This window comes from Vulpes lagopus, unplaced genomic scaffold (genome assembly GCF_018345385.1).
Source record: "Vulpes lagopus strain Blue_001 unplaced genomic scaffold, ASM1834538v1 ctg266, whole genome shotgun sequence".
Lineage (NCBI taxonomy): Eukaryota > Metazoa > Chordata > Mammalia > Carnivora > Canidae > Vulpes > Vulpes lagopus.
This window is the reverse complement of record NW_024570692.1, coordinates 40,881-54,438: the sequence shown is the minus strand read 5'-3', so window position 1 is coordinate 54,438 and position 13,558 is coordinate 40,881. Positions and strand designations below refer to the sequence as shown.

General features: G+C 39.5%; 1 pseudogene; it reads left to right on the top strand.

The window, feature by feature from the left end:
• Positions 1-481: 481 nt before the first annotated feature.
• LOC121483863 lies at positions 482-1,757 on the top strand (annotated as a pseudogene).
• Positions 1,758-13,558: the final 11,801 nt, after the last annotated feature.

Genomic DNA, 13,558 nt, shown 5'->3' with positions numbered 1-13,558 from the left:
CTATGTGACCACCAAACCATCTCTACAATAAATATTAAAGGGGACCCTGTAGAAGAAAGAGGGAGTTCAAGGAAATAATCCACAAAAACAGGGACAGAATAGGTATTACGATAACACTATAAATTCATATCTTTCAATAGTTACTCTGAATGTGAATGGGCTAAATGATCCCATCAAAAGACACAGGGTATCAGACTGGATCAAAAAGAAAGTCCCATCTATTTGCTGTCTTACAAAAGACTCATTTTAGACCTAAGGACACTTCCAGCCTGTAAATGAAGGAGTGGAAAACCATCTACCATTCAGATGCTCCTCAAAGGAAAGCTGGGGTAGCAATCCTCAAATCAGACCAATTAAAGTTTATCTCAAAGACTGTAGTAAGAGATGAAGACAGACACTATATCATACTTAAAGGATCAATCCAGCAAGAAGACCTACCAATCATGAATATGTATGCTCTTAATGTGGGAGATGCCAAGTATATCAATTAATAATGCCAAGTATAGCAATTAATAACCAAAGTAAAGAGATACTTAGAAAATAATACACTAGACTCGTGGGCCTTGGCGATCCGTGGGGTGCACCTGCGCAGCTGTGGATGCCGCAGGTTTTTGAAACATGAATTGTTCACTCTTCTTGTCTGCCCTTTGCTTGTGAATAGCCTCAGCAGCTCCAAAACTCGATCAAAGCTTAAATGCACAATGGTACCAGTGGAAGGCAATGCACAGATTATATGGCATGAATGAAGAAGGATAGAGGAGAGCAGTGTGGGAGAATATGAAAATGATTGAACTGCATAATGGAGAATATAGCCAAGGGAAACATGGCTTCACAATGGCGATGAATACCTTTGGTGACATGACCAATGAAGAATTCAGGCAGGTGATGAATGACTTTCCAAACCAGAAGCACAAGAAAGGGAAAGTGTTCCAAGAACCTATCTTTGCTGAGATCCCCAAATCTGTGGACTGGAGAGAGAAAGGCTACGTAACTCCTGTGCAGAATCAGGGTCAGTGTGGTTCTTATTGGACTTTTAGTGCAACTGGTGCCCTCAAAAGACAGATGTTCCGGAAAACAGGCAAACTTGTGCCACTGAGTGAGCAGAACCTGGTGGACTGCTCTAAGGCTCAAGGCAATGAGGGCTGCAGTGGTGGCCTGATGGATAACGCCTTTCATCATGTTAAAGACAATGGAGGCCTGGATTCAGAGGAATCTTATCCATATCTTGGAAAGGACATAGAGACCTGTAACGACAAGACTGAGTGTTCTGCTGCTAATGACACTGGCTTCATGGACCTCCCTCAATGGGAAAAGACCCTAATGAAGGCAGTGGCAACTCTAGGGCCCATCTCTGTTGCTACTGATGCAGGCATTTCCAGGGCTACAAGTCAGGCATTTATTTTGATCCAGACTGCAGCAGCAAAGATCTAGATCATGGTGTTCTGGTGGCTGGCTATGGCTTTGAAGGAACAGATTCAAATAATAAGTTTTGGATTATCAAGAACAGTTGGGGTCCAGAATGGGGCTGGAATGGCTATATAAAAATGGCCTAAGACCAGAACAACCATTGTAGAATTGCCACAGCAACCAGCTATCCCATTGTGTGAGCTGATGGACCACAAGATTAGAGGACTTGAGGATAGCACATCTGGAGGAAGTTTACCTTAAAATTGACCATACTCTTATTGTGTAAGATAAGACACTTGAATCATTGAGAATCCAAGTTGTGATTTGAATTCTGTGATATTTTTATCAGGGTAAACATCACCACTGCTTTAATTACTGTTATATATGGCTTTATAATGTTGAACACTTATTACTTAATTCTAAAATTTTTGACTTCTTATTTTTTCAAAGGATATATAAACTTTACCTTTTCAAATAAATTTTAATTCAATAAGTAGAGGAAGAAAAAATAAAATAATACACTAATCGTAGGAGACTTCAACACAGTACTTGTCAGTAAATATCAGATCTTCTAAGCATGACATCACCAAAGAAACAAGGGCCTTAAATTATACACTGGACCAGATGAATTTCACAGATATTTACAGAACTTTCTAACTGAACACAACTGAATACACATTCTTCCCAAGTGCACATGGAACTTTCTCCAGAATAGACCACACACTAGGTCACAAATGAGGTCTCAACCGATACCAAAAGATAGGATTGCCCCCCTGCATATTTTCAGACCACAATGCTTTGAAACTAGAACTCAGTCATAAGAAGAAATTTGGAAGAAATTCAAACACATGGAGGTTAAAGAGCATCCTACTAAAAGATGAATGGGTCAACCAGGAAATTAGAGAAGAATCTATGGATTCAGGGAAACTAATGAAAATGCAGATACAACCATTCAAAAAATTTGGGATACAGCAAAGAGGTCCCAAGAAGGAAATACATCTCAATACAAGCCTCCTTCAAAAAATTGGAAATAACTCAAATACACACGCTAAACTTGCACCTAAATTAACTGGAGAAAGAACAGCACATAAAGCCTACACCAAGCAGAAGAGGGGAGATAATAAAGATTCAAGCAGAACTCAATGAAACAGAGACCAGAAGAACTGCAGAACAGATAAAAAAAGAAAAACAGGAGTTGGTTCTTTGAAAGAATTAATAAGATAGATAAACCCTTAGCCAGCCTTATGAAAAAGAAAAAAAAAAAAAAACCTCGAGGTAATAAACTCACAAAAGAAAGAGGAGAGATCAGAACCATACCAAGGAAATACAAATGATTTTAAAAAACATTTTATGAGCAGCTATAAGCCAATAAATTAGGCAATCTAGAAGAATTGGATGCAGTTCTGGAAAAATCACAAATGACCAAAACTAGAACAAAACGAAATAGAAAACCTGAACAGGCCAATAACCAGCGAGGAAATTGAAGCAGTTATCAAAAACCTGCCAAGTCGCAAAATTCCAGGGCCAGATGGCTTCCGAGGGGAAGTCTATCAAATGTTTAAAGAGGAAATAATATTCTACTAAAGCTGTTCTGAAGGATAAAAAGGGATGGAATACTTCAAAATTTGTTCTAACAGGCCAGCATCACCTTGATTCCAAAACCAAAGACCGCACCAAAAAGGACAATTATAGAACAATATCCCTGATGAACATGGATGCAAAATTTCTCAACAAGATACTAGCCAATAGGATCCAATAGTACATTAAGAGGATTATTCACCATGACCAAGTGGGATTTATCCCTGAGATGCAAGGTTGGTTTAACACTCATAAAGCAATCAACGTGATTGATCATATCAACAAGAGAAAAAACAAGAACCATATGATCCTCAATAGATGCAGAGAAAGCATTTGACAAAATACAGCATCTATTCCTGATCAAAACTCTGCAGAGTGTAGGGATAGAGGGAACATTCCTCAGCATCTTAAAAGTCATCTATGAAAAGCCCACAGCAAATATCATTCAATGGAAAAACACTGGGAGCCTTTCCACAAGATCAGGAACACAACAGGGATGTCCACTGTCACCACGGCTATTCAACACATAGTACTAGAAGTCCTAGCCTCAGCAACCAGACAACAAAAAGAAATCAAAGGCATTCAAATTGGTAAAGAAGTCAAACTCTCCCTCTTTGCAGACGACATGATACTTACTGTACACAGAAAACCCAGAAGATCCACCCCAAGATTGCTAGAACTCATACAGCAATTCAGTAATGTGGCAGGAGACAAACATCAATGCATAGCAATCAGTGGCATTTCTCTACACTATCAATGAGACTGAAGAAAGAGAAATTAAGGAGTCAATCCCATTTACACTTGCACTCAATAGCATAAGACACCTAGGAATAAACCTAACCAAAGTGATGCCCTAAAAACTACAGAACACTTCTGAAAGAATTTGAGGAAGACACAAAGAGATGGAAAAATATTCCATGCTCATGGATTGGCAGAATTAATACTGTGAAAATGTCAATGCTACCCAGGAAAATTTACACATTCAAAGGAATCCCTATCAAAATACCACGGACTTGGGATCCCTGGGTGGCGCAGCGGTTTAGCGCCTGCCTTTGGCCCAGGGCGCGATCCTGGAGACCTGGGATCGAATCCCACATCGTGCTCCCGGTGCATGGAGCCTGCTTCTCCCTCTGCCTGTGTCTCTGCCTCTCTCTCTCTCTCTCTGTGACTATCATAAATAAATAAAAATTAAAAAAAATTTAAAAAAAAATACCACGGACTTTCTTCAGAGAGTTGGAAAAAATCATCTTAAGATTTGTATGGAATCAGAAAAAACAGCGGGGGGAATATTTAAAAAGAAAACCAGAGCCGGGGGCATCACAATGCCGGGTTTCAAGCTGTACTACATAGCTGTGATCTTCAAGATAATGTAGTATTGGCACAAAAACAAGACACATAGGTCAATGGAACAGAATAGAGAACCTAGAAATGGGCCCTCAACTCTATGGTCAATATTCGACAAAACCAGAAAGAATATCCACAGGAAAAAAGACAGTCTCTTCAATAAATGGTGCTGGGAAAATTGGACAGCCACGTGCAGAAGAATGAACCTATACCATTCTCTTACACCATACACAAAGATAAACTTAAAATGGATGAAAGATCTAAATGTGAGACGAGAATTCCTCAAAATCCTGGAGGATAACACAGGCAATACCTTTTTTAACTTGGCCGCAGCAAGTTCGTGCAAGATAAATCTATGAAGGCAAAGGAAACAAAAGCAAAAACGAACAACTTTAATCAAGATAAAAAGCTTCTGCACAGCAAAAGAAATATTCACCAAAATAATAGACAACCTACAGAATGGGAGAAGATATTTGCAAGTGACCTATCAGATAAAGGGCTACTATCCAAGATCTATAAAGAAGTTATTAAACTCAACACCAAAGAAACAAAGAATCCAATCATGAAATGGGCAAAAGACATGAACAGACATTTCACCAAAGAAGACCTACACATGGCCAACAAGCACATGGGAAAATGCTCTGCATCACTTGCCATCAGGGAAATACAAATCAAAACCACAATGAGATACCACCTCATACCAGTGAGAATGGTGAACATTAACAATACAGGATACAAGAAATGTTGGAGAGGATGTGGAGAAAGGGGAACCCTCTTGCACTGTTCTGAAAGTGTGAACTGGCACAGCCACGTTGGAAAACAGTGTGGAGGTTCCTCAAAGAGTTAAAAATAGAGCTACCCTAGATCCCAGCAATTACCCTTCTGGGTAGTTTATAGATATATATATATATCCTGCTTAAAGCAGGATAAATGTCCCAGGCTTTAAGCAGGATAAAGACTCTCCTTACTTTATCTGGTGCTATGTGCTCTAATGAAGTAAAATTCTTGGAAATTGGGAATCTTCATATTCTTAAAGCTTTTGAAAGTATCATTTTTATATTTACCAGATGCCTTATAGAGTCCAAATTCTCATAAATGGAGAAAATAGTCTTCCTTCCTAGTTTTCTTACACACAGAAAAGGTACATGGATAAATGTTTAGGAAAACCTTCGACTTATGAATAAATACCTAAGGAAAATTAAAAATTCTTAAGTTTGTATCTGACTTTCATCTCATTGGAACCGTATAAAAGTCAGTAATTTTAGGTTACTTGGATGACTAGTTAAGTGTCCAACTCTTGGTTTCTGTTCAGGTCATAATACCAATGATTGGGCTCCATGCTCAGCACAAATCTACTTGAGCTTCTTTGCCTCTCTCTCTCTCATACTCAATCTCTCTCTTTCTGAAAGAAATAAAATCTTTTTAAAAATAATTTTTAAATGTTTTAGATAATAACTTAATTTTCTCAAGCCATAGAAGAACCATCCCAGAGCAAACTAAACTTTAATGTGTATCAATGAATTCCAAGATATATAATATTATGAAAAAAGTATTTCTTCTTATTTCTGGGATTAATCAATGAATAATAAAAGGTACATTTGCCTAATCAATAAACAGAAGCAATTTAGAAAAAAATAGAGACTGATGATTTAAATATAAGCCTCAGTTGCTACAAATACTGTGCAGTATGGGTTCTATTATTGAAAGTACCAAAACTGGTCTATAATATATATATTTCATGAAATTCACCTGTAGTATACTCATCTGCAATGATACCCAACTGCTGTCATCCATTTTCTTTGTCTATAATACAGGTGAGTGAAGCTAAGTGATAAGAGATTAGTCATGATAGAAAGGAGGAACTAGAATTAAAGTAAAATAAAAAGCAAAAGCAAAGCAAAACAACAACAAAATGATGTAAATGGTTCCTTTCTATAGCTTATAAATATTCTCCTCAGATTAAAATTATTTTTAATACATTGCAAATAGGAGACAATTGTACAAAGTCAATTGACAATTTCAATTGAAATGAAAGGATTCAAGGATTTTCATATCCCCTATGTGAAAAGCTGCTTTTCATTTTATTAACTTTTTAGTCAGCATCCTCATCTCTCACCCAAACCCTAACAGCTGGTACTCTGAAGTAGAGCCTAATTTTTCTCTTTTTCCAAGGGTAACTCATCTCATGTTTTTGACTGCAACTGATTCCAAATATGAACAAATAAATGATTTAATAGCCTTTAAATCATTTGACATGTTAAAAAAGATATCATGCAAATCAAAAGTATTATCACCTTTAAAGGCATTAAATCTCAGAAAAAATAATTACGACTGGGTTTAAGAAATTTCCTTTACAGTATCTCTTATCACATAGAGTATATCTGCTTGAGGTGACAAAACTATCATTATTAAAAGACTGATGATTAATATGAAATATTGAAAGCATTTAAAAATTCACATATTTTATTAAAACCATTAGTGTTTTCATTGGAAACTTTTATGCTGCATAAGTTTGACTAAAGTGTGGAATTTAATGCCTTTAAATAACCAATTCACAAGCTAATTAATGTATTGGCATGTTCTCCTAGAATTTTCACTATGTTCTCTTCTCTGTGCTTGCATTTAATTCACCCTCCCAGAAAACTATGTGTTACCAATTACTCCTTGCATATCCCAACTGAAATACTATGGATAAGAAATTTTAGAAGATCTAGAATCCTATGCACATTGTTTTAAACATTCCCCAATATAGTTTTCTGAAAGAATATATAAAAAATAAATATCAATGTCGAATAAGTAAGCTTCCAAATAGGTTTCTTTCAACTGTCACATTGAATTAGACAGGGCATAAGACAGCTAATAACTGGGTTGAAACCTTTTAAATAGTTTTAACCCCGGTAAGCCAGTGAAGACATTGATTGCTGTACATTATTGAAACCTTTGATTCTCCAACCAAATAACAATCTATTTTTCTTATTCTTCCTAAACTTAATCTTATGGAGAGATTACAAAACAGGTATAAATAGTACACATTCTGTCAAGAATGCCTCTTTGTGCAAAAGGAAAAGTACTAGCTAGCACATCATTTTCAGAACAGTCTCATTTCTGGTCTGCTGGAGTGTCATAAAAAGAAAAAAAATAATAAAGAAGTTTTTTTCTTTTAAAGAAAAGGAAAGAAAGGGGAAAAATACTAATGAAGCCCATCAAGAGAATGTATTTGACCCCAGAGAATAAGAATTAAAAACTCAAAACTAATTAATATGCCTTCTTGTGTGAGCCCAGAAAAAAGAAATACTTGAGGAACAGAGTATATAGACTACTTTTACAAGGAAAGCCTATGATTTTTTTTAAAGTACTGATTCAAAAATTGCTGTGATTTTAGCCCAGTCTCAATTACAGTGCCATAAATTGATGCCCAGCATCATTATGCCATTTTCTTCCTTAAGTATACTCATAGAAGCAACAATACTGAAGAGAGGGGAGTTTTAAAAATTACTATTTGCTCCCTAGTATAGAGCAAATAGTCTTGACTGAAAATTTTATTTCATAAGGATAAATAAAACCTATTATATGTCCTGAAATCTTACACAAAAATAGAAAAAATACATTTACCTTAATTTCATTTATTGCCATGATTTTCCCAACAGTTTTGGAAATTTACTGTATATGTGTATGTATATTATGTATATACGCACATAAACACACACACACATACAACACACACACACACACACACACACACTATATTTGGCCCTTGGTTTCCATTCTTACCAACCTTTCAGTACTGCAATATCTGGAAAGCAACATATTACAGACCTCAGACTTCCTCAAAACTAGAGTTACGGATTCAAATTAGATTCTGCAATGAGAGGCACTTGTTCAAGTTGTTGCAGATTAGTTGAGCACACTTAATCTTCCTGCTGCAGTTACTGCCAACTAGGAAGGTATCAGCCATGTAAGTATTTAGGGCTGCCCAAAATGTTCCAAAGTCTAGAGTTCAACTTTAATAGCATCTTGAGGCAGCTGAAGTAGATGTTCTTTGCATCCCAATCACTAGCCATCAGCTTCATGAATGACAGACTAAGAAGCAGAAATAGTGTCTTCTCTGGATTAAAACTAAGGTTTTAATATATGCCTGACATCACTAATCCATTGGCAGCCACTTTACTTTTCTTCTCCAGACCTTCCAATAATTTGCAAGCATGAAATGCCTTCCATTAAGCTTTTTTTCTTTGAAAAAAAGAATGTTTCCTGAACCATTATCCAGAATGATAACACAAAGACAGGAAAGTAAAATTCTCCCAAGATAGGCCATGGAAGACTGGATTCCCCCGTTAATTTCATCTCAATACTATACTCCCCTCCTTACACCATGTGCTTGAAAAATATCTTTCTTCAGCAGAGACTGTTGAAATGAGAAGGAAGAATACTACTCTGAGCATGAACTCTACACACATATCAGTGATAAAAGCTTTGAATCCTCAGTGGAACAGGTGGAGTGTGGGGATTGAAGACTGTAATTTTAAAGCTGAGAGCATTTCCATTTTTGCAGAGATAAAGACTTTAATTAATCATTGAGCCTCTTTATTCTTTTGTTTTGGAAGTCATGAAATTACATGGATAATCCGGTTCTATGGAGACATGTCTTTCCTTGATTTGACAATTTTATAAACCCATGTGGATAAAGAATGCTGAAGCCCTGATTTCAGCGTCTTGGTAACAGATCCTTGACCCTGGCTGAAATATTCAGGAAGATTTATCTTCCTGGCCATCAGTGTGGTTCAAGTGTCTATGCAATCAGAGCCCTTCCTCAAATTACAACCTCTGATACCTCTTTAATGGCAACAAAAGCTATAAAACCTACTCAAGTTTGACTCCCAGGGTTACCCTATACTCTATATCTATGTGGAAAGACTAAGTTTGTGAATTAACCCATGCTAAGATTAGCAAACCAAGAGTAGAAGAAAAAGAAGCAATCTTTAAAATGCTTTTTGAATCTCTGGGTCCAAGTATGATTGGAGGGAAACTGTAATGTATATTGTGCACAAATATGTAAACTTTCAATTTGTTTTTAGCTTAGTTTTAAACTAATACTTCTAATATTGAAACTCAATGAATCCTAATATAAATCCATTCATTAGGTGAAAATTCTGAAGCCACTTTAAACAAATGTCTTAGGATGTAAAACTAAGTGTTCTGCTTATTAATATATATGCATATGAGTTTTGCAGAATTTTATAGCCATTGTTGCTTCTCTCGGAAAGTTTGTTTTGTTTTGTTCTTCACTAGCGGTTTTATTTGTGTCTCTCCTCCCCTACCCAGGAAAACTGCCTGGGCTTAGAAAATTTGGGTATACCTCTTAGAAAGTTTTGCTCATATTGAAATTATGAGTAGACTCCAAAGAGATGTCTGTGGGTAAAAAGTGGAACTCCATGTAGAGAGGACATGCAGGATAAGCAGTACCATATTGAAAGAAGCTGGTCTGTTCAAAATGACATTTTGGGGGCACCTGAGTGGCTCAGTTGGTTAAAAATCTGACTCTTGATCAGCTCACATCAGGTTCTTAGGGTCCTGAGATAGAACTTTGTGTAGGGCTCTGCATTGGGTGTGGAGCCTGCTTAAGATCCTCTCTTTCCCTCTCTATCTTCCTCTCCCTCCCCCACTCACATGTATGCTCTTTCTTTCTTTTATAAAATAAAATAATTAAAATGAAATAAAATAAAAGCCAAATGTAATTTTGGGGAGAAAGAAATTCATCATGAAACCATCATAAGTTAGCAATGTTGTTCTCAGAACAGCTACATTTAATTGAAATTGTATATTATCAAACTCTTTTAATTTCTTTAAATGGCTTACAAAATCTTATTGCATTTTAAGGCTTTGTATCAGCTATCACTGTAATTAAAATATGAGAGAGCTCCAGAAAGAAACCGAAATGCAACAAAACTATAAACATGGGAGATACCAAAATCCTCAGTAAGCATAACATATATGTAATAAGCTCACAGGAAGAATAGAGACATTTCACTAGATTGATAATTCAGCTTGAGACTACAGATAATAATCAGAGTCTGCAGGTGGATCATTTTTTTACTCCTCTTAGTATCACAGAAATATTTTTGAAGAGAGGGATTTAGTAAAATGACTTCCAAAACTGAGAGAGAGAGAGAGAGAGAGAGACCCCGCTACATACCTACCAGATTGCTAAATTTAAAAATATTGACAACACCAAAATGCTAGCAAAGAGGAACAGAAATTGGATCACTCATACATTGCTGATGCAAATATAAAATTATATTGTCAATCTGATATGTTTTTCAGGGTTTTTAAAAAAGATTTTATTTATTCATGAGAGGCACAGAAAGAGGCAGAGACATAGACAGAGGGAGAAGCAGGCTCCTTGCAGGGAGCCTGATGTGGGACTCCATCTCTGGACCTGAGCCAAAGGCAGATGTTCAACCGCCAAGCTACCCAGGCATCCCTCTTTTGCAGTTTGTTATAAAACTAAACATGCAGGGGGAGGGGCAAGATGGCGGAGGAGTAGGGTCTCCAGGTCACCTGTCCTCAGCAAATTACCTAGAAAACCATCCAATCATCCTGAAAACCTACGAATTCGGCCTGAGATTTAAAGAGAGACCAGCTGGAACGCTACAGTGAGAAGAGTTCGCGCTTCTATCAAGGTAGGAAGACGGGGAAAAAGAAATAAAGAAACAAAAGGCCTCCAAGGGGGAGGGGCCCCGCGAGGAGCCGGGCTGAGGCCGGGGCGAGTGTCCCCAGGACAGGAGAGCCCCGTCCCGGAGGAGCAGGAGCTGCACCGACCTTCCCAGGCGGAAAGGCCTCCCGGGGAATTGGACCAGGATCCCCAGAAAGGCGGGGATGCCCTCGGGCTCCCTGGGACAGTAACAGAGGAACTGCGCCCCGGGAGAGTGCGCCGAGCTCCCTAAGGGCTGCAGCGCTCGGCGGGACCCGGAGCAGCTCGGAGGGGCTCGGGCGGCGGCTCCGCGGAGGGGGCTGCGGGGCTCCGGGAACAGCTCAGCGGCGGCGGCTCGGGCGGAGGAAGAAGCTCCGCGCGGAGGGGGCTGCGCGGCTCCGGGAACAGCTCGGAGGGGCTCGGGCGGCGGCTCCGCGGAGGGGGCTGCGCGGCTCCGGGAACAGCTCAGCGGCGGCGGCTCGCGCAGAGGAAGAAGCTCCGCGCGGAGGGGGCTGCGCGGCTCCGGGAACAGCTCGGAGAGGCTCGGGCGGCGGCTCCGCGGAGGGGGCTGCACCGCCGGGAGCGCGAATCCAACAGCGCAGGCCCCGGAGCACAGGGCGCCGGGACACAGCCCAGGATCCGGCCTCCCCCGGGACAGGCAGAGGCCGGGAGGGCCCAGGACAGCAAGGACGCTCCTGCCTGGAACTGAGCAGATCAGCGGCCCCGCCCCGGAGCCCCCAGGCCCTGCAGAAGGAGAGCCCCGGAGCTACTGCGGGGGCTGGATCCAGGGTCCCAGAGCTGCCCCCGCCACTGTGGCTTCCTCCCGGGGCCTCACGGGGTCAACAACCCCCACCGAGCCCTGCACCAGGCAGGGGCAGAGCAGCTCCCCCAAGTGCCAACACCTGAGAATCAGCACAGCAGGCCCCTCCCCCAGAAGACCAGCGAGACGGACCAGTTCCAAGGGAAGTCAAGGGACTTAAACTACACAGAATCGGAAGATACTCCCCCGTGTTTTTTTTTGTTTTTTGTTTTTTTGTTTTTGTGTGTTTTTTTTTGTTTTGTTTTGTGCTTTTTTTTTCTCTCTTTCTTCTTGATTTCTGATTGCTTCCCCCACCCCCCCTTTTTTCTTTTTTCTCCTTTCTTTCTTTTTCTTTCTTTTTCTTCTCTTTTTCCCCTATTTTTTTCTTCTTTCTCTTTTTTCTTTTTCTCTTTTCTTTCCTTCTCTCTCTTTTTCTCCTTTTCCCAATACAACTTGTTTTTGGCCACTCTGCACTGAGCAAAATGACTAGAAGGAAAACCCCTCAAAAAAAAGAATCAGAAACAGCCCACTCTCCCACAGAGTTACAAAATATGGATTACAATTCAATGTCAGAAAGCCAATTCAGAAGCACTATTTTACAGCTACTGGTGGCTCTAGAAAAAACCATAAAGGACTCAAGAGACTTCATGACTGCAGAATTTAGATCTAATCAGGCAGAAATTAAAAATCAATTAAATGAGATGCAATCCAAGCTAGAAGTCCTAACGACGAGGCTTGACGAGGTGGAAGAACGAGTGAGTGACATAGAAGACAAGTTGATGGCAAAGAGGGAAACTGAGGAAAAAAGAGACAGGCAATTAAAAGACCATGAGGATAGATTAAGGGAAATAAATGATAGCCTGAGGAAGAAAAACCTACGTTTAATTGGGGTTCCCGAGGGCGCGGAAAGGGACAGAGGGCCAGAATATGTATTTGAACAAATCCTAGCTGAAAACTTTCCGAATCTGGGAAGGGAAACAGGCATTCAGATCCAGGAAATAGAGAGATCCCCCCCTAAAATCAACAAAAACCGTTCAACACCTCGACATTTAATAGTGAAGCTTGCAAATTCCAAAGATAAGGAGAAGATCCTTAAAGCAGCAAGAGAAAAAAAGTCCCTGACTTTTATGGGGAGGAATATTAGGGTAACAGCAGACCTCTCCACAGAGACCTGGCAGGCCAGAAAGGGCTGGCAGGATATATTCAGGGTCCTAAATGAAAAGAACATGCAACCAAGAATACTTTACCCCGCAAGGCTTTCATTCAAAATGGAAGGAGAGATAAAGAGCTTCCAAGACAGGCAGGAACTGAAAGAATATGTAACCTCCAAACCAGCTCTGCAAGAAATTTTAAGGGGGACTCTTAAAATTCCCCTTTAAGAAGAAGTTCAGTGGAACAATCCACAAAAACAAGGACTGAATAGATATGATGACACTAAACTCATATCTATCAATAGTAACTCTGAATGTGAACGGGCTTAATGACCCCATCAAAAGGCGCAGGGTTTCAGACTGGATAAAAAAGCAGGACCCATCTATTTGCTGTCTACAAGAGACTCATTTTAGACAGAAGGACACCTACAACCTGAAAATAAAAGGTTGGAGAACCATTTACCATTCAAATGGTCCTCAAAAGAAAGCAGGGGTTGCCATCCTTATATCAGATAAATTAAAATTTACCCCGAAGACTATAGTGAGAGATGAAGAGGGACACTATCTCATACTCAAAGGATCTATCCA